Here is a 22,651-nt window from a genome sequence, read left to right on the forward strand (position 1 = left end):
CCATGTTGGGGATAAGATCTCCTAGAGGCACAGTTACTTCAGGAGCTCCCAGCCACACAAAGGGAGCACATGGTGCACCACTACGCAGGAAGATGCAGCATCCTCTCTGTAACCATCCAGCTCCACAGGGTGGTGCACAAGGCGGAAGCTTTGGCTCCACTTTCTCCTCATCCCTTAAACAGTTGGATGCACAGAGGGGTGCAGTAAGATTGAAAGCTCTTTGAAGCCTTCCACACCCCACCCTTGTACTTGGTTGTACATGGTGTACAATCCGGTACCTTCCTGGGCCAATATTTCATCGCATGTTATACTAGGATAATTTAAATAAATAAATATATATATCTAGGTCTGTCTGATTCTCTCCACCTTGTACAGTTTAATATACTGACTCTCATACCTCAAAAGTCAAGAAAAAAATTCTAATGCTTATTTTGTATATATATTTGCTATTTTCCCATCCATTTAAAAATATTAATAACTACTACAAAACCTCACGTACTAGTGGGAGGCAGGAGAACTCCTTACTAAGAAGGGTGGTTAGAGTAATACGCGGTACAGAAAGGCATCATTTGCTAATGGACCATTATCCAACAACTACATGTTTTTCAACCTGTGATAGTATGATATGTCTGTGTCCTAGTTACACCAGAGACAAACTTTCATAAAAAAATTCCACAATAGGTGAAATTGTCCTGGTTTCAGGTTACAAAATGGAATGCCAAGATTTGATTAAAGGTACGCAAGAACTCAATGAAAAAGTTAAATCAGCTTCAGCGTTTTTTGCACTAGACCTGAAATCTCAAGCCAGACAAGGGTTTGTATTATTGTCTAATATTCTTTGGGCTCTGCCCAGTCTGAACACACACACCTCTCCTTGACATCTGGCCAGGTCTTCCTTCAGCTACTTCGTGCCATCTTCTGAGTGAAAAAAGCCTTTATCTGCTATTGCCCCCTTTAATCTCCAGAGGTTTCCAAGAGTTGAGATAACAGGCTGGCTTGTTATCCCATTCTACATCTTCAGAGGGCATAGCAGTCTGCACTCCCTAATCCAATGTTGTCTTGGGAGACAAGTATTGACCAGAAACATCTGGACTGTAGGGTGGAAGAAGATCTAGGGTCACACAGGAAGTGTACTAAGTGTGGGCTGAGTCTGCAGGCCAGCCCAAATCTTCTCCCAAGATTCATCTTCTCATTGAAATTCAAAACTAAGAAAATTTGCTCAGATTTTGCATTTTGTTTACAGCCATCTGACTAGGGGCAATTTATACAGAGCTTTCAGCTAGCTCAGAATTTCAGATGCAAAATACAGTACTTGGGATATCATGTGCATTTGTGGCATTCTAAGGGATTGTTGAAACATAAGATGATGATCATCACTCTCAGCCATGTTTGTTTTGTTTTTTAAAGTCAGTAACAGATAACTACTGTAAATAATAACAATATAAATTAGAAGTAATAATGATTCTAATAGTTTCAGAACAGCGTGCGCTGGTGTCAAGGCTGATTCCCCACTCTGTCACTTTGAGTGCAGAAGGTGGGGGCCCGCAAGGATAAAAATTAATACTGACCACTCCAGGCTTATATTAAACTCCCAAGGTTACAGTTTTTCTCTGACCTTGGATGGGTAGATGCTGCCACCATCCAAGTTCAAAACACCTTTGAGGACCCAAGACGGCACAATCCTTGGGAATTCCTTTCTGTGGGGTACCCTCAAACCCTTTCACCTCCTATCCGGGGAAGAGCTGAGAAGAAAAACAAACGAAATCAGCTGTTGCCACCAGCTAATTTAAATGTGTGCACAAACCTCTTAGGACACAAAAATTCAATCCTGTTCTTAAAAAAGGTAAATTTTATTAAAACAAAAAGAAAGAAAACACATCTGGAAACTCAGGCCATTGCTAGATTTAAAAAGACGACTTACAAGTATTAAACATCAAGAATAACGTTCTTGAGGTCCAGCTTAAAGGTTACAAGCAAAACAAAAGCATTTGGGGTTAGCACAGAGGAGTCCACAAGCCATAAAGAAATAAAAGGAGATAAACCTAATTGCGTCTTCCTAGACATTTCCTGATCTACTACGTACATATCTGGGATTTCAAATGAGTAGTTTCCAGGTATGATACTGACTATTTTCATACCGGGCCCCAAGCTTCTTACAGCCTAGTTCCAGGCCTGTCTCTGCTTCTCTCCGAGAACAACAACAGACAGACAAAAGGGGAGGCTTGTTTCAATTTCAAAAAGTTCTAGCCTTCCCATTGGCTCTTTTGGCCAGGTGCCCACTTACTTCCTTCACAGCGAGCCTTGTAAACCAAGTAGAGAACAGCTACTAAGAGGGATTTTATAGCTAGCTGGCTGGGTCCATAAAAGGGAGCTAACCCCTCCCCACCCATTTATCACAACTGGAAACAAGAGGAATATCAACTGAATTAAAAATGCATTTACAAAACTTGGGAGGGGATTGCAACACTTTTTGACATGTATCCTGCTCCTCAGAGAGAAATAAGCATGATGTAGCCAAGGAAGTATGTCACAGCTGAAAAGCCAGCTGTGAAATGATGCACCTGTCCTAGGTTACCAAATGCCACAACCCTAACTGTAAAATATGTGCACACACACATTGGTTTAGTACAGTGTATTCACTGCAGCACTGCTAATGGGCTTTATATAACTGATGCAACAGTAACGAATAGGAATGAGAAGTAGGGAAAAATGTTACACATTCATTGTATTTCATGATCATACAAATGATGGCTAAGCTTTTGGATCCTGTATTTTAAAGACAAATGTTTATCCCTCATTCAGTTATAAACTCAATTACTGTTGTGGACTTTTTGGCCTAATCAAAGGGAAGCTCACCTAAAATGAACAGTCAAAATAAGACATACTAGACCTAAAGCTCAAACAGAGTTCTATACATAATGATGCCTTAATTATTGCTTAAACATTGACCATGTTTTTCCAGAAGCAAAATAATGTAAAAAATTCCTACTAGATTGAGGCAACATATCTACCAGAACAAACAAAGAAAAGTATATGGCATGTTGCACTTTCAGGGCATGAAGTGAAACACCAAATTTATAAAAATAAAGATCAGAATTAAGTAAGTGCAAAGGGTTATACAGAGTTTTCATCCCAGGAAATGGTTACTTTCCAATGTAACATCAGTGACAAACCATGTGGTTTGAATAATGCTATAATATGCAGTAAGCCGCTCAGTTAGACAGGTGTTTCTTCCTTGATGTTTTTCCAAGATGGTGGCACAAGTTTCTGACAAATAATAATTAAGGCACTGTTCATTTGGATTCCTATGCAGATCATGAGTTTTGTTTTAAGCAATGTGAAAGTTATTTTAAGGAATTATGCAAAGCTTACCCCCTCTTCCTCCTACAGAGAGTTCGCTTTTGAGAAACTTTTTTCATAAACGTAAACATAATGATCATTGTCATACAAAACTCCTTTTTTGTATGATGTACTAAATGCGGCAGCTGTATGCTGACATAACTTAGGTCAGTGTAAGTTTGTAGTGCACACACGGCCCTAGTCTCACTCCTCTCAATCTCTATTAAATTTTCATTTTCATCTCTCATTCTAATTGCCTTCTGATTCCAGTATAATTGTTTTATTACTCAGAGTTTGTCTCCATCAATCCTTTCAGATCTAATATGGAGAGCAATTTGTAGTGGAACGTTCTGTTAAATGCTTTTTGGAAGTCAGTAAAAACACAAGTATACTGTTTTTCCCATTTCAATTGATCTCTCTAATATGAGTATCAAGTTCAATTTGACGGAAGTACTAACAGGGTGTGGTGGAGCAGCAGATGGCACTGCTGCCCACACGTATCCAAATATGGTATTGTGACAGCCAAGTGCAGGCCACCATTCAAAATGCCTGCTGTCAAAATCCCTGCTGCCTTGTGGGTCAAGCCTTTTGGCTAAAGACTAAGGTTCCAACCTGAAAAAAACTGACTGGACCTGACTCTTGGGGCCCTTATGCAGTACTGGCGCCAAAATTATTCCACGATAACCTGACCTAGTATTCCTCAACTGCTATGCAATCTGAGTGGTCCTCAGTGTGAACTGGTGGCCTGCATTGCCATGTGTGTGAAATTGGCAACTGCAGGGATTGGAATGTAAGGGGACAGAATCAACCTGGGAAGCTAGCCAATATATGGAGAGAAATGACAATAATGTCACTAAGGGAGACATTCTGGAGAGGTCAAGATGACATTGTCACAAGTCTTCTGAGTTATCAGTGCAGGTGGATGTCAACATATGAAAGAGGTATGAAAGAGCACAAGCATCAACAACAGGAACACCAAAAACTAAATAAAATGGTAAAGAATAAATGCAGATTGGTAAAGTCTGAATGGCTGAATGATAAATGCAAAAAAATTGGATCATTGGATAAAGTGAACAAACAAAATGAGATGTATCAAAAGATAAGAGCCTTCAATTACAGAAGAAAGGTGATCAAGATGATCTTTAAGGACAAAAATGGACAATATTTGACAGACAAGAATATAGACAAGAATAAGAGATGGTGAGAATATATCAAGGAATATATCAAGGATAAGCCTGAAAAACCTCAACTAGAGATGTATCAAATAAGCCAGTCAATAATGGATGAAGAAATCATGGCAGAAATAAAAAGACTTCCAAATGGAAAAGCACAAGATTGTGATGGAATACCAGCTGAATTGTTAAAAAGCATAGGTGATGATAGCTTGAAAGCCCTGTCAGAGTTAATGAAGGATATGTTTGAGACAATAAAATTGCCAGAAGACTTTACAACCTCATTGTGTTTCCAAATCCTAAAAAGACCACCACTATGGATTGTAAAAACTATAGAACAATCAGCCTAATAGCATGCCTCAGACTTTTGTGAGTTGTTCAAAACTGAATACGAGAAAAGACTGATAAAGAAATAAGTGATCAACAATATGGTTTCAAATGTGGAGAGGACACGATAAATGCCATTATCAACTTGAAGTTCATATTAAAAAGACATTACCTTTAGTAACATTAAATATGTCCAGCAAGCCTACTTTTCCTACAGCACTGCACAGAGGAAAAAACTATGCTATATGTATTATACATAAATAAAGTGGATTAATTACCGAACAGGGGATTTAGATCTGCCTGAGTCCCCCCCCGGTTGTACTTGAAACCCTGAGCTAATAATCCTAACTGCAAAAATAGAAATAGTGTTGGCACGGTACTACAAGCTTCTCTGCATTTTGTTGCCTAGGCATCTCAATCTTGCCCAGCTTACACGTACACCTGTTATTTCAAATACTGGGACTCTCCTGAAGAGGGGCTGAAAATTGGGAGTGTTCTTTCTAATGTGGGAAGATCTTCACTAGGGAATAAAGTTGGACCACAGCATTTAGTTTCACCCACGGCATTGGAAGTGAGAGCTTTATGTACTGGTCAATGAGCTATTTCTCTCCTCAGCAGGAATCTGTTCTACAAGTATTTATTCCCTTTCAAAGGTCACAAGTTAAACATTAAATATAATTAGTAAGGGTGGCAATACTGCTACCCCCCTAAAATAACCCTGCAACCCCCCTTTTGGGTCAGGACCCCCAATTTGAGAAATGCTGGTCTCCCCTGTGAAATCTGTATAGTATAAGGCAAAAGCATACAAAAGATGAGATTTCATGGTCTGTGATGTATTTTTCATGGCCGAGAATTTGGTAGGGCCCTAAATATAATGTCAGATTGCAATCTACAGGTACAGTAAATACCTCATCTTTATTATTCTAAAATAAAGATATTAATTCTTTCCCACTCATTTTCTTCCAGGAATAACCCCCTCCATGTCAGAACACACGTCCCACCTCCTGCCTTTCTGATTGAGGTAAACATACATTAGGGGAATCCAGCTCAGTTCAACTATTACTCACAAACAGGAAAAAAAGATCTATATTTGTTGGAGGGTGGTTTTTTTTGCAACTGATAGTTTCCTAAGTCTGTCTGTAGACAAACTGTAACCCAGTTCACTGCCAGAGCAAATACACCGTTACACCTCTTACTCATTCACTTACTCTCCAGCTGGTTTAACACTTCCAGAGAGAGAGAGAACATGACTCACATCACACACACTCTTACCATTGCTTTGGAAACAAGAGTTAAAGACATATTGAAGCAGAATAACTTGTAAATTTAGTAAGAACACTAACACTCACTCTAATGTTACTGCAATACATTCAGACAGACTTAGGAAACTATCAGTTGCAAACAAATAACAAAAAACCCTTCAACAAATATAGACCTTTTTTTCTGTTTGTGAGTACTATTTGAACAGAGGTGGATTCCCTGAATGTATGTTTACCTCAAGTGTTCACGAGCAGTTTCTGCAAACAAATCTTCAGCCTTTGGGCAGTTAGCACACTCTTCATTTGGACTTTGATTGTTGTGATTGGTCACTTAAATCACATGGTGTTATTTCTGTTCACTGATTGGATGATAAAAGTTTTAAACAGAAGTATCACAAGGCAACTAGCAGATGACCAGCAGCGAATAGTAGATGCTCTTATTCATGTGCTATTAGACACACTAATGTGCAAATCAGTATGAAAACCAGCTATCCCCCAAACCAGGGGTCAGCAACCTGCGGCACGCATGCCAAAGGTGGCACGCAAGCTGATTTTTGGTGGCACTCTGCTGCAGCCGGGGTCCCGGCCGCCAGCCCCACTCAGCCTGCTGCCTGCCTGGATGAATGGAACCGCAGGCCAGCAGCGGGCTGAGTGGGGTCGGTGGCCATGACCCCGGCTGGCAGGGGCCGGCGGACAGAACCCCAGACCGGCAGCGGGCTGAGTCCAGGCCCCCTGGCACACGAAACCTTAAATTACTGTAAATAAATGAAGACTTTGCACACCACTTCTCAAAGGTTGCCGACCCCTGCCCCAAACATTCAGTGAATAACACCAATTCACAGAAGTGTTCATGACCAGGGTCAAACCTACTAGCCATTCAGAAGCCATTCAGAATGGTGTTTTAGAGCTTTCTATCCATCCCCCCCTTTTCTTCACTGTTTCTCTTCTCCCCCTTGCCCCTCTGCTGCTGCGCCTCTAAGAACAACTTAGCTCACTGCTGAGTGGTGGCAGTGTTAGACCGGTAACTCGGAACTGTCTCCCCATATTTTCATACTGCAGTTCTATTGGCTGAAATTAGATAAGTGAGCAAATGAGTCATCTGTGGGGCACTCAGACAGACAAAGCAGTCACAGATGGCTTAATGAAAAAAACTCGCAAGACAGATGTGCAATAAATGATGCCATCTATATCAAAATTGGTAAAGCCTTTCACTAGAAATTCATTCTTTCAGACTGTCCTGGGACATTACAGATATATAGGAAAAGTAACATGGATGTAACCAGCACTCACCCCTTATATGAAGAACCGGAACTGAAATGGAAAAAAAGAACAAATCATTCAAATAATTGTCCAGACAAGGAGAATTTGAATAAGGAATAGATGGACTTGTTAACATATGTTTGACAGCAACGTAAGTCTAACATTTATACGTTATGGTAAACAATACTGTATGGTTGAAAGGAACTACATTTAAATAATGAATATACAAGATATTTTAAGTCCAGTCTCAAGTAACATGAGTTTCAGCAAAATATAAAAATGCCTCTTTTTTTCTAATCCCCAAATTATCATTAATTAGAATGCACTGATGTGTGCACAAGACTCTACAACAGGTTGAACTCCCATGAGGACTTCCTTCAGACAGCAAAGGCTGCTCTTCCAGACAGCTGCTACAAAACAGTTATGGTCTGCAGCACTGAACACTCCCTGCACACCGGCTTCCTAAATGTCCAGATGATTACATTTCATAGGGTATCATTATACTTCAATAGTGAAGTTTACCAATTGTAAGAAAAGGAATTAAGAAAAAAATGGCGCTGCCACCACATTTTCTGTTTTATTCACTTGAAACTTCTGAATTGCTATTTGTTTCTCTGTTTTCTTAAAGAGTTCCTCTTAAGTACACTCTGATTTTTTTTTTTAAAAAAACCCTGTCTGTTCCCATAAAAAGATCCCCCCTGCCCAGACTCCACATTAGATTTCCACTCTCCAGTGTGAAAGTCAAAAGGATGGAATGGTTAAATGAAGAATGAGTATTTGATCTCTCCTTCTGATTTCAGTTCAGCCAGCAGTTCCCAGTAAGATTACCATGGTAATCAGTCTCCAGAGGATGGTCGCTCAGACTACAAATTCACAGCCTAAATTCTTTGCTTAAAAAAAACAAAACAAAACAAAACAAAAAAAACTCGCCACCTAGTGGCACTGTTGCATATTTAAGCTAACTATAAATATATAAAAAGAAAAGGAGTACTTGTGGCACCTTAGAGACAAACAAATTTATTTGAGCATAAGCTTTCGTGAGCTACAGCTCACGAAAGCTTATATTCAAATAAATTTGTTAGTCTCTAAGGTGCCACAAGTACTCCTTTTCTTTTTGCAAATACAGACTAACACGGCTGCTATTCTGAAACCTATAAATATATAGAGACAGAATCCCATTAGCCAATGCATGACAAGAACAAATCTATTGGTATGCCTTCACAATCCTCAGCAAAAGATCTGTATAGAGCACTCTGTTCAACGCAAGCCAAACCTACAATCCATTATTCACGTTGAAACCCTCTCTTTCATCCATTATATACTTTAGCCACACCGCAAAGCACAAGAATTACTGCATGATTTTAAAGAGTAAGAAATAAAAACTACTGTATTTGATAGTGGAACTTCAGTAAGCAAAAGCTTTAAAAGGCACATGAATGGAATCAGAATCTAAGAGTCAAAGGTCCGAGTTTGAGAAGTGCTGAGCACTTGTAGCTTGTACAGATTTTTGACTGAAGCCATCAGCACCCCATAAAATCAGGCTCTAAAATCCTCCCCCGGTGAGTGATTCTTACTGTCAGGGCTTAGTCACCAAGGCAGAAATAGATATGGGTTAGGGACAAACTGCAGCTTTAGTCTTATTCTCACAGAGTCCTAAAACTTTCCACAAGCAGCTCCCTCAGAAAATCTACCATTAGTTAGTTCTCTGTTACAATGCAACACACATAAGTAAACCCAATCTAATATAAAAATCCTTTCCTTTCCCAACTACCAATCTGAATAATGTCACCAGATCCCACAAAACCTGCTGCCATCACATATTCTACATACACATATGAACTATGGACTAATTTTTAACTGTCTATAGTGGTGAGGATGAGCAGAGGAAGAGGGTAGAAGGAACTGCTATTCACACTAATGCACAGAGAACACTATTGTTTGCCTGCCTGCATTCCCTGAGCAGCACCAGCAGTAAACCATGGCCCTGCCCCTGAAATACTCAACAACTCCTGGGATTCGCCAATGAGCACATTCTACCCCAACAGAGATCAGTGCATGTGCTCCAGCCCAGGACCGAGCAGGACTTTTCCTGCAATTGCTCCTCCCAACTGCACCAGAAGGGAGTAGGGAGACTATTTCTCATCTACTCTCAGAGCCCCTTCCATTGGCACCCAGACACGGTGTCAGTGGTGGTGTAAGAGAAGGAGGAGGGAACTGCTTGACCTGAATGCAGAAGGGTGAAGAGTGGGAGGGGATAGGGGTGTCAGGGGCATGTTGGAGGGTGGGGTGTAGTCTAGGGGAAATGGACAGAAGGAGAACATGCTAGGGAAAAAGTGGGCAGAAGGTTCTGTAACCACTAGAGCACACGTCTCTCCAGAACCTGGAGACTCTTACATAAACAGTGTGGGGAGAGGGAAGATTCAGGAGGGGACTCAAGCCATGGTGTGAGCCAGGACCTATTCGAGACTTCACCACACCCTAGCCAGTCCCAGCAGGCTAGTGCAGAACATAGAATCATAGAAATGAAGGGCTGGAATGGACCTTGACTATCCCTGACAGGTGTTTGTCCTACTTATTTTTAAAAGCTTCCAATGATGGAGACTCCATGACTGCCCTTGGAAGCCTATTTTGTAGTTTAACTACCATTATAGTTAGAAATTTTTTCCTAATATCGAACTAACTGTGATAGGGTGGACTAGGCCCACAGGCCCCTTGCTGGAGGCCTCAGGATCCTGCTGTAACCGTCCCAGGAAAAGAGCTGTAGAGAGGTCCTCCAAGAGAACTAGAGTGGCTGCAGGGAGCAGCCAATCAGGGCTTAGCAGGCCCATATAAAAGAAGCTGCGGTGCCAGAGAGTTCAGTCTGTTAGTAGGGACTGGGGGAGCAAGAGGTGCTCCTGGCTGCTTGCAAGGGCCAAAGCAGGTAGTTCCTGGACGGGCGCAAGAGAATAGCTCCTGGCTGGCTGCTTGGACTCAGTTAAAACGGGCTATGGGGAAGTGGCTCAGGGAAACAGAGCGGCAATTACCGAAGGGACACAGCACAAGGCTGCTTACTTAAAGGGTCCCTGGGTTGGGACCTGGAGCAGTGGGTGGGACTGGGTTCTCCCCACCAGCAACTGGGGGAAGTGGCTACGCCCTATGGAAGGGAATTAGAATTGTGGCAACCCAGGGAAGCTCCACAGGGAGCTGTGATTAGTGAACTGAACCCAAGAGGAGTGGCTCAGCAGGAAGGCTGGGGTCACTGAGGACTCAAGTAGAGGCAAGGAGTCCCCAGGGAAGAAGCCATTGGGGTACTGCTCAGTTCCAGAGTAGGAGCCTTGCAACCTAGCTGGACCAAGTGAGGGTACTGTGATGGGTCCTGTTGGACTGTTTTAGAAGACTGAGCCCAGGGAGGGCTGCAGGACATTGGGGACATTTTGCATTGTGTGCCCCAGCAGGGGTTTTTGTTTGGCACATGGACAGAGTGTGACTTGGCTGGAGGGCTGAGTCACCGAAGACCCGCCTGACAAGCAAACTCACAGTGTGAGCAGAGGAAATAGAGAAAAACTGCAGGTATGCACGCACTCTACTGGGGGCACTTGCGAGAGGTGAGTGTCTCCCATTACACTTATCTAAATCTCTCTTGCTGCAATTACTTTTTGTCTCTCCTTCAGTGGACATGGAGAGGTATCCATAGAGAGTGTTGGGGTACTGGTGGGGTTCCTGCCTAGAATCGCATGCGGCTGCTCATAGAAGTGGCGGCTCAGAACCAGAGGAACTGTTCACTTCCCTGGTCTTCTGATACACTTGCCTGAGCTCCTTTTATTTTCACACGACACTGCTGTGTGTCTCTGAGGTGTCTCCTGTGCGATTTTGGCATAGATGTCAGTGGTTCTTCTGCTGGTTTGGAGCTCTGCATACACAGACTCTTCTCCCCACACAGCAATCAGATCCAGTGTCTCCTGAATGCCAGTGTGGGGCGCATTTGCAGCCCTGGGCGGGCATGGTCAGCTGTGCTGGTGAGCTCTCTACGCTGATCAAACAGGAAATGAAATTCAAAAGTTCCCAGGGCTTTTCCTGGCTTTTTCCTGGCTGAAGTGCAGTGGAGTTGAAAGTGCTGTCTAGAGCAGTCACATTGGAGCACTCTGGGACACCTCCCGGAAGCCAAACCCATCGAATTACACAACGTTGGGTCTACACTACCCCTAATTTGACCCGGGAAGGTTGACTCTAGCGATACTCCTCTCACCGAGGTGGAGTACAGGCATCAATTTTACAAGCCCTTTAGGTCGGTGGAAAGGGCTCGGTAGTATAGACACGCACATTATAAATTCGCCCTAATGCGGCACATGTCGATCTAATGCCGCAGTGTAAACCAGGCCTCAATCAATTAGAAAGGAGCCATTTCCATCCCCAAGTCTCAAACTAACTTACCCATGGACTCGAGATAAGTAAAAAGCAAAATAGTGGATACTGATCTCGACCCCTATTACTCTGCCAAAAAATAGCAGATACTCCCCATGACAGATCAGATACTCCCCATGACACAGCAATTGCAGAAGGTACCATTTCCATAGCAGGATCTGAGCTGTCAGCTTAGCACAGGATTGCAACAGGAATAGGAAGTTGAGTCATAATAAACCCACAATGGCAAGTAATAGAGTTTGTGTCACTGTCCTGCTGTACCAAGCAGGATCAGTACGATAGAGAGAATGTTTTACCACAACACTGCAAAACAGATTCATATTAGCACTCAAACCGTAAGTCATGACCAAAGCATGTTGGGGGATCCTTGTACTATGCAGCTCACTCAGAGGATAAGGAGTGGTGTATGATTCTGCACTATACTACATTTTAAATTAACATGAAGTTTGTCACAGCTAGCCTAAGTTACGTTTTTCTTTAACATTTATGTTTCAGGATTAGTATTCCAATGAACTTTAGCACTATCCTGTCAAATCAGGATGAAATCCTATGAGCCAAACCAAGGCAAGAGCTGATACTGATCATTCAGTTTATGACTAGTTTTGATGTGCCTAGCAGTGAAATAAAAGGATCTTCTTGGCTCTAGTAGAAATAACTATGGTGTCATCACCCACTTTCAGTGATAAGGACACTACAAAACTGACCCAAATTGGCATCTGTGCTACAGTTACATCTCTTCTGGAGTCTTGAGTGCTGCTCCATATTCTGCCACTTCAACCCCTTCCTGGAAAGGTTTTCCTGGTTAGCGGCCTCTGGGTTTAAGTGAAGCAATGGATGGCATATGAATAGTCCGTTCAACAGGAGCGAATTAGACCTCAGATGAACACAGTGGGAAGTTTGCTATTAACTACGAATAGGAACCAAATTGGAGATATGAGCTGAAATCTATTGACAGTTACCTATTGTATTACTAAAATGTTGTGGTCTTAAACTGATCCTTTAACGAAGCCAGTAATGAATAGTTGATATCCTAAGAACACAGCATAATTAAAAAGATAAGGACAAAACCACCTGAAAGATAAAATAGGCACTGGAAATTGCCCTCTCACATCAGGAAGAAATTATTCCACCATAATAGAACTACACACAGAGAAAATCCCAACAAAATACACATAGTTTGGAGTAGCCAATGTTTGAACTACTCTTTGGACTTACACTATTATGACATCAACAATATAGCACAGTATCTTTTTTTGTTCCTTCCCCCACCAAATAAAGGAATAATATTTTGAGGTTAATATATTACCCCCCAAAAATCTTGGATTGTTAGTTTCTCTTGTTCTCATATGAACTTCACATATATAAGCTTTTTAACTGAGGCCTTTGTAGAAATGTACTAAACAGGATAATGTTTGTTTTCACTAGCTGCTGCTTACCCTGGAGAAATCAAGAGCCATTGTGCTCTTTCAGAAGGAGGATTTCCTTTCTCAACTTGCCAGTAAAGCCCCCCCCCCCCCCCCCCCCAAAGCCCCACACAATCACACAGTTTGATTACTTTATTTGGTTACTCACATGGTAAACTCATAAAGCAGCATGAGCTATTTAACAGAAAAAATAGAATTAAGCCATTCAGGGCTCATCCATTGTCAAGCAATGTCAATGTGAAACTATTCATGGATTTGATATAGAAGTATGTTTTAAAGGAGTCCTCATTTATATTAAGGAACTAATTACAAAAAATGTATGTTACATAAAGTATGTGATTATAACACTTGTCATGTCCAAGCTTTTAGGATGATTGACATATATTAGGCAATTTACCTATATACACGATGGATCAGATTGCAGGATCATGGCCTAGCACAAAGCCCTGCATCTGGGTGGAATCCAGCAGCAACCACGGTGGGAAAAGAACTATAGCAGATCTGAGCTGTCAGCTTAGGTCAGGGTTGTCTGATTGCAGGATCAGAGCTATAGAGACAATGTGATGCTGGCAGATCAGGTGCCAACTCATGCCAGAGCCCCAGTCCAATTAACTTGTGTATTAGTACAGATCAAAGTGATTTATACATTTAATAAAGTATATTTGGTGTTTAAATTTCATGAAAACTAGTGGGATGTTCCTTGCATTGTTCGCACTTATCTGTATCCTGTTATGATGCAGTAGCAAACATTTATTTTGTGTATACCCCTGTAACTAAATAACCCATGAAATGAGAAAGAAGCCTGTGGAATGCAAATGAAGAACTTTAACAGAAAAGTGCTCATTTCAAAGCAAGTGGTCATTTCTGTGGTGATCGGAGGTCAAAGAGTCAAAATGCATTCCTCACGCTCTGTCATCAAAGGTAAAACCCACATTGATAGTGATACTGTCATCTTGTTTTCTTTGAGAAAAAGCTATAAGTATGGATTCAAGGAAAGATCCTGGATCTCTGGACTCTGTGGACTCTTACAGGGAAGTGTACCAGATGCAAAGCAGAGATCCCTGGGGACAATCTGGGTACCCTGAAAAGACTTTTGGGAAACTGGCAGTTTATTACATCACTGCCACCATTTGGAATTACAAACTGTGACTCACCTGTACATATATTGTACCTGCTTTAACTTCTCAATAACTCTCATTTCCTTTTCTTGGCTAATAAACTTTTAGTTAGTTTACTATAGAATTGGTTACCAGCAGCATCTTTGGTGTAAGATCTAGGTTATCAGTTGATTTGGGGTAAATGACTAGTCTTTTGGACTGGGAGCAACCTGATGTGGTGTGATTTTTGGTTTAAGTGACCTTTTATCACAAAGTTGTTTGGGTGGCAAGATAAACTGGAGAGTCAAAGGGGACTGTATGTGACTCCATGGTAAGACTAGTATAGCGATCCAGGAGTTCATATTTGTCACCGGCTTGGTGAAATCTAATTATAGTACACACCACCAGTTTGGGGTGTCTACCCTGTTTTCTGACAGTCTGCCTGAGTTAGGAACTTACTCTGTCTGGAGTGGCTCACAACTGTGACAGATGGGTTTCACAGCAGACCTGTACAGGCGAAATCCTGATTCCATTGACTTCAATGAGAACAAAATATTCAGCTTATATTTATAGTTGCCAAAATTTTAACCTTAATTATGAAATCCTCCCCGCAGTATGGGGAGGGAAGAGTTTTCAAAACCCAGATCTAAGTTTTGTGGCTTTTATTCATGGTCAATATATTTTATCATTTAAAGAATCTTAGGATTGCCGTTCAAAGGTAGAGTCAGTCAGAGAATTTGTTCACATAATGGTAGTTAATATTAAATTACAATTTCATGCTTTCACTACGGAAGTGTTTGCAAACTGATCGTGTGTGTGTCTGTGTATAAAATTTAAAATGTGGTATTCATAAGTCTTTGGACAAATCAGCATTCAACCCATAGTCTGAAAGTTAAGAGTCAAGCCACAAGCCTGTTGTTGTAGGTAATCATTATATTGTTTCTGCTCCTTGTAAGTATGATTGCTGCTCATTCATCTCCTACGTAAAACATTTCAAATACTAAACACTACACTTCTGGTATGAATTTTTGGATTCGTATCTTGCACTACAATTCTATGTCAAGGGTCACAAACACTTTTCTGGATATGGAGTGGTTGTCTAAATTTTTGACTAGCGAGTAATACCCCATGCTTTGATTCACAAAAATATTTGTGAATCCTTTTCAACTTGTCAGCCAGTTCTTTTCAAAAACCCTTTCACATGCTGCATACTAATCTCTTATATCAGCAGGAAAATGTTAACATTTGAATTTCCTTTTCAAGAAAAAGTGAGTTAGACATCTGAGATCTTACAAAAGCTAATTGACTAGACTAAGAATTTGCAATATGCATCAGAGATCAGTTAGTGGAACAGAATGAGGACAGAGTGTGCATACCAGAGTGACCTTATTTCTTCCTGCCATCCTATTTTCTTAGTGTCTACTTCTGTAGTGAAGTCAGTGGAACAAGATGGGATATGGTGCTAAATTCTGGACCAACTTGTATCTTTTACACACATCTGTGCACTAAAGGACAAAGGTTTGGCTTATTCATAACCAATAGTGAGCTATTCATTTCTATTTGGATATGAGAGTTTCATCTCCATAAAAGTCTCTTTAATAGCTTCCTCATGCTTAGCATGGTGCTGCATATTTTTGTAATACACAATCCTGTTAAATCCCTTTTAAAATATTCATCTAAATCCCTATTAATCATACATTGGATGAATAAGTAGCAATCTTATAAATTGGCTATAATCCCATTGGTTTTTATAGCATGTCTTAAAATATAATCTATAGAGAAGAAACAAAAGGAAATATCTATTGAAGTCACTGCTATTGGGTTTGCAGTGTACTGAGTTTGTGGCAAAGACTTACAATATTACTTGCTTTATATCTGGTTTAAAGAAGTAGCACTGTTATCAGCCTATGGTGCAAATCTCCTCTTGCAGTTTATTACTGATCTCAATTATGTCTAAACTGGAAAGAACATACAGGGCGGGGCGGGGGGGGATGTCTTTGTTCAAACCAGACTGTTTAACTGAAAGGAGTGCTAAGATTTCATGTTTGGCAGCAATTGTGTAGCAATACCCAGATATACTTATATCTGTGGCTCAAAAGACTTTTGAAGAGTAATATTGTGGCCTTGGAAAGAGTGGACCAGTTTTCAAAAAAATCTGAAACGGTGTAGAGAATCCTGAAGAAGAATACATTTGGACCAAATTCCCAAAGTCTTTAATCAAACCTCTTGCTGATTACATTTCTCATTCCACAAGTTGAACACTTCAACATTTTTAGTATACTACTTGGGAAAAAAGCATAGCTACTCACAGCAAGGTGGATACCAAAAAAAAGGGGGGGGGGGCCGAGAGAATAAGATAGTAGTGAGATAATTATGATTAGTGTAAATCATAGTCATCTGGACCCTCGAACTCTTTAGGAAGTTCACCTGCTCCTGTTTTTGAAATGTTTTGAGGTCCCTTGAGTATGAAAGATATTAATAGAAAACAAAATCCTAAAGTTTGAAAAGCGACCAGTAATTTCTGGTGCCCAGCTTCAGACGCGTTAGAGGGGTTGCATATTTCCTAAGTGCTGAGAACCCTCTTTCTGAAAATCAGGTTCCTGTAAGGTGACTCGACTTGAGTACCCAAATCACTAGTCACTTTTTAAACTTTAATTGTTTCAATTATAACCCAGTATATCAGTTACTCTAAAGGCAGCTATCTAATTATTGCACCAATGGCAATCTCTGTCACGCTCATATCCTCAGAGCATACAGGGACCATCTTTTTGTTACGTGTGTACAGTGCCTAGCACAACAGGGCCTGATCCCTGATTGAAGCATCTAGGTGCTACCACAATACAAATGCACAAATATTATTATTAATATCTGACAGTTATCTAAAAATGAGTGCCTCTTCTGTTTCTCTCCATAAAATCAGATATGCTGTTTGTCATCACCACCACCCTCCTTCCCAAAAAAATCTTTGCCCCCCCCTCAAGCTTCAATAGGCCTCCAATGACTTCTAGTGATACTTGAAGGCAGGAATCTTTTTGCTGACTATCAGGCCTGCTCTTTGAGTTGTGCTATGCTCTGGGATTTCCCAAATCAGAAGTTCCTCAGAAAGCATTGTTCTCCTATAATCCATACCTCAAACCTGATGACATTTAAAGATATCAGCAAGCCTAGCAGAGATTGCAATAAGTGCTGAGACTGAGGGAGGGGGCAAAGGTTGTTATTCAAACTTTGAAGAACACTGCTTTGGTTCACAATGAAGACCGACGTTCTGTCCAACTCTTTCTTTCTTCTGCGCCAGTTCACTCATCATTTTATACAAGGGAATGACAAACTCTTGTAGTGATTCTGTAAATAAATGTGGCAGCCATTATGGAATAAGCCATGACTCTCACACACAGATTGGGTGTTGAAGTTCGAGCGGACTCCCACAGGACTCTTTCCCATTCAATTCAATGAGAGTAGGACTGAGCCTTAATCAGCCTGTTTCAGAGTAACCTCACCTTTCCTACTGAGGCCACTGACCATGTGATACATACACTTAGCTTCTCTCACTCTAAATCCATAGGGTCCCAGGGCTATTTTTCATGTTGGACTCAGGCGCTGAAAAGCCCTACCATTTGTAGCTTTAATTTCTCTATTTAACGGTCGCTGCAGTGCAGGCTTCCTAAGGAAAACTTACAGAAGTACCCAAAGGGACTACCATTTTTAGCAGATAGCTGTAATTCATTCTATGCAAATTCAGTCCTCGCTAATCCTACTTACTGTATACATTATAAAGAATTTAGTGTTGGTTTTGATAAAACCCATTTACAGGCCACATAGGCTTCTGTCTTAATTCACACTGAAAATGTATTTAATCAAGTCCTATATGCAATATAATGTGAATGAGCAAAAGTATATACAAGTATTAAAGTTATGAAGATCCTACTAAGTAGTTACAGAATATATTCCTGCTATGGGGTACCAGGCAATACCGATACCTATAAAAATATATTGCTCATCAATCAAGCTTTTTGTTCAATTACAGCATTACTGATGAGCCAGCTTTTCCTTTCTGCCCACCTGCTGGAAGACATTTTGGAAGAGATGTCTTTTACCAATATATGGCAGTCTCAGGAGCTTCCTGCCTTCATGCTTGTAAGAGGTCATGTGGTGCACTATAACAATTAGATAATGCCATTGAATCCACAGTTTCAATTATAGGAGGCATGTGTGAATATTTACTTGGAAATTTTCTGAAAACGATTCTACTTAACAGAAAAGTAAAAAATTATTTGCTTTTATTCATTTAAAATTAAAAAAAAAATATTGTGTTGTCTACAAAATCCCCCACAACAAATTCTGCTATACTGAATTTATATTCTTATTACAGGATTAGGACCCACATAGGACTGGCTGACATATCAGTGATAAAGAGGCCCTTGTCACATACATTGTGCTGGTCTATAGGTTATCATCATTCTCCGATGGCAGTGACTTCCCCACATATCAGTATGTGATCGTCCATGGGGTTTTGTATAGTAGTCCTCATGATGGGCAAAGTTTTCCAAAACTGCCCCATTTACTTTTAACTGAAATGTTAGCATTCCGACTATTTTTAAATGCACATATATTAGATCTCTTATGGTCTAACATATGTATTTGGATAATTTTAAAATGGTCTATGATCTAGAGTGACCAGATAGCAAGTGAGAAAAATCAGGACAGGGGTTGCGGGATAATAGATGCCTATGTAAGAAAAAGCCCTGAATATCATGACTGTCGCTATAAAATCGGGATATCTTGTCACCCTACTATGATCTGATACCAGCTGTTCCTTTGCAACCATTATGGCCTATGGCATTAATTCCTATTTAGGAACTTTCAGAGATACATTATACTGGCTCTTCAATGCCATTACAGTCTATCATACTATGTCAATGAATGCTTATGGACTCTTTAATACTTAGATTATTGACATATTAGAGTGTTACACCCTGTCCTACTATGAATGTGGTTGCTGCATATACACCGTATCAGTATTAAAAGTCTCTAAGTTGGACACTACTAGGCATTTCTGCAACCCAAAATTTATCTGCATGTGAAGTAGCCACTTTTCTTGGTAATTTTTAATCCCTTATTCACAGAGGCTTTGCAAGACTTCTGTTTAAAAAATAAAATGAAAGCTAAGTGTGAATGCTAAATTTGTATTTTAAATTTTAGCCTTGAGCAAATTTAATCCCCTAGAACAGAGGATTTGCAAGACTTTTAAGTGTAAATGCTAAACTTGTATGCTAAATTTTAGCTTGGAACAATTTTTTTTTTTTTAAAGCAAAGTTTATAAACCTATGAAGATGATCTTATGATTTTTAAGCTCTTTCTAGACAACATAGTTTCACAGTTTAAATGTAGAAGCAGGGCTGGCTTTAGGGTTCCACAAACCATTACCATTTAGTTTCAACATACAATACATTATACGAGTTTTTAAATTGTTCACACACCCCTTCACCTTCTTTTCTGTAATATTCCAATAAATACACAAACATATAAATATTATGGGTCAGTTTTTTCCTATATGTGAAACAAAAATGTTTTTTCCTGCAGTAAGCAGACACTTTGTACAACAGAACAATTAGACAGCAAGATCTAAACTAAGACATTGAAAGGAGAATAATCAGATGAAATGGATTACTAACACTCAACATTTTAAAATGAGTAGCAACCGGGAGTTCAAGAGATGGATATTATTTTTGAACAAAGAGGATGGAAATGGGTAATAAAAAGCCAAACAAACAGAGTGATGAAAGAAAAGACCAGCAAGTATTTGGGGTTAAGCGAGTTTTTCCTTGCCCAAAGATCTCTGTCTGTGGCATTACAGAAATGTTATAGATCAGATTGGCAGCAAAAGCTTTTACATTTATTTACTATATTCATTTAGTCGTAATAATGCATTGTGGTCTGCCCTCTTCTGGATCATGTTCACATACCAATCATTTATTTAATTTACAGCCAGTGTGAATGTCTGCAATTTACTTCAGAGCTGTGAAAGGACTTTAATGATCATTCTAAAAATACAGCATTATACGCATACAAACTTCAGGATGTTAAATTATTTCAGTGATTCTGAAGTACAAGATCACTCACATTTACACATTTCATTGTTTATCTAGCCCAGCAGTGTCAGACGATATATTCGATTCCACTAGTTGATAAAGGTTTAAGTCCATTCTAAATCTCAGTGTACTACAGAAGTTCACTTTAAAGAGTTATTAAGCAAAGTATTCCTGTTCAAGGAGGCTAATTGTCTTGTAAATTTCACAGACAGATGACCAACATTTGAATGCCATAAAAAGTATTTTACAAGGAAAGGATTTTAGTCACAACTCAGAAAAATAATAAGGTATTTACTCCCACTGTGTACTCAATCTCATCTCCGTATAGACCAGCCCCTCAAACATTCCCATTTTTAATTCATGTTTAAATACATAAAATTGTCCATACCAAACTGGCCAGTGATTTTTTTAATTCCAGTGCCAGTGGCTACTATCAGATGTTTTAGAAGACAAAGCAGAAAATTCTGTAGTGAAAGTTTGTGGAATAACTTTCCAGCAGGGAAGTTTATTCCTGTGTCCCAGAAACTGGTGGTTGTCTAATGCTCTGAAATGAGGGCTATGTAATTTAAATGTGAAAGTTCTCGTTATTGTAAGTTACTAATACTTTTCAGGTCTTGACTTCAGTGATATTCAGAGGCCGTGAGTTTCATAAGTGAATCTGCTTTTATGTAGAAGTATTCTCATTTATCCAATATTAAATATGTTGCCATTAAGTTTTCCTAAATGGTCTTTCATTCTTGTATTATGAGATGAGGTAAACCAAATCACCCAGTTTACCTTTTCTACCCTATTAATTATTTTATCTCGATCAAAGCAAGCTGGCAAATCTTCTTGTCCAAATGCCCTTAAAAGATTACTTACTCATATTAAAATTTAAAACCGTGCTAAACTCCTTTCCTGTAGCAAAGTCTTCCACCTAGTGCATATTGGAAGGCCTGGGAGTAGCTATTTGTAGGGAGATTAGATGCAAGATCCATATCTAAATAATGCTTTCCCAAATACTAAAAAGTCAAGAGTACTGAAACTCCTGAGGCTCCACTAAAATGGAAGTGATACCAGAGGAGAGTAATGATTCTTTAAGCATCCCTCAGTTCCTGGACATTTTGCAATATCACCCCAAAAAAACAGTTACTTTGTTAAGAAGCTGAATTGTAATAATAGAAATTTATTTGCATGATATGCTCCTGATAGTCTGGTTTTGTTATGCAACTTCTTGCTCTCTCACTTTTCATACGCTGCTTGGTCTCCTCCTCCAACTGGAAGAATGAGTGACGGATAGCAAGAGGAGGCTGTTATCAATTTAAATCCATTTTAAGATTGCCCCAAAAGAAACCTTGTTGAGGAAATAATAAATATGCTCTTTAGTAAAGTTATTTATTCACAGAGGGAAGTGGCAAGTGTAACAGATTTTAGCAATTCATTCCTCTAGGCAGAGAAAATTTTCAGCACAGTGTTTTAAAGGCAAGAAAAGGAAGAATCAATTAAATATTTCAATTCAATCTTAAGTATGCTATAAAATTTGCTAACAGTAATGAACTGAGAATCTGTCCCCATTTTCCGTCCTCCTTCTCTCCATTTGGAACACCAGAATAGAGTACTGCATACACAATGAGAGACAAACTATTAAACACAGGACCCAAAACTATGGAGTCCTCATTTGAGAAAACTTCCACAAACTTGAGGCAAGTTTTGCCTTATGGGGCAAATCAAAACCCCAGCACCACACCAAGTATCTGGGCCAAGTGCTGGAGAGATGCACTTATGGGCAGAATCCCCCAGCTTAGGTTCTGTAGAGTCACTCTGTGGCCATAACGCCAGCTTGCTCTAGAGCCCTTCTACAAATCCCCTTGTTGAAGCAGATGAGGTGATCTGTGCAATATGGAATCTCCTGGTCCCTCCCCTCCCCATGCTCTGCCCCTATATTGCTATCATGCTGGGGACCAAAAGGAACAGGGCTTCATGCAAAAGATGCATGGATTCCCACCCCAAATTGTACAGCAGATCCCCACAAATTCTGCTGCACAGGGGCCTTCCATAGTCACAGCAGGAAGGCTGCATTTACACCTAATTAAGAACTACAAGATCAGAACCTTAATGGCAGCTTGTCAAAAGGGGCGTGCAGGAAGGTAGAGAGTCCAAACCATGTATCCTAAATAAAGTGTTTTGAGATTGTATAATTAGCAAGTACCCTAGCTTCCCAGACAGCTGCAAACTCAGACCCTGTCTTAAGACTGGAGGTTCTCACTGAAAGACTAGCTATTGTGAGATTAAAAATGAATTTGG

Source organism: Chelonia mydas, chromosome 9, assembly GCF_015237465.2.
Source record: "Chelonia mydas isolate rCheMyd1 chromosome 9, rCheMyd1.pri.v2, whole genome shotgun sequence".
Lineage (NCBI taxonomy): Eukaryota > Metazoa > Chordata > Testudines > Cheloniidae > Chelonia > Chelonia mydas.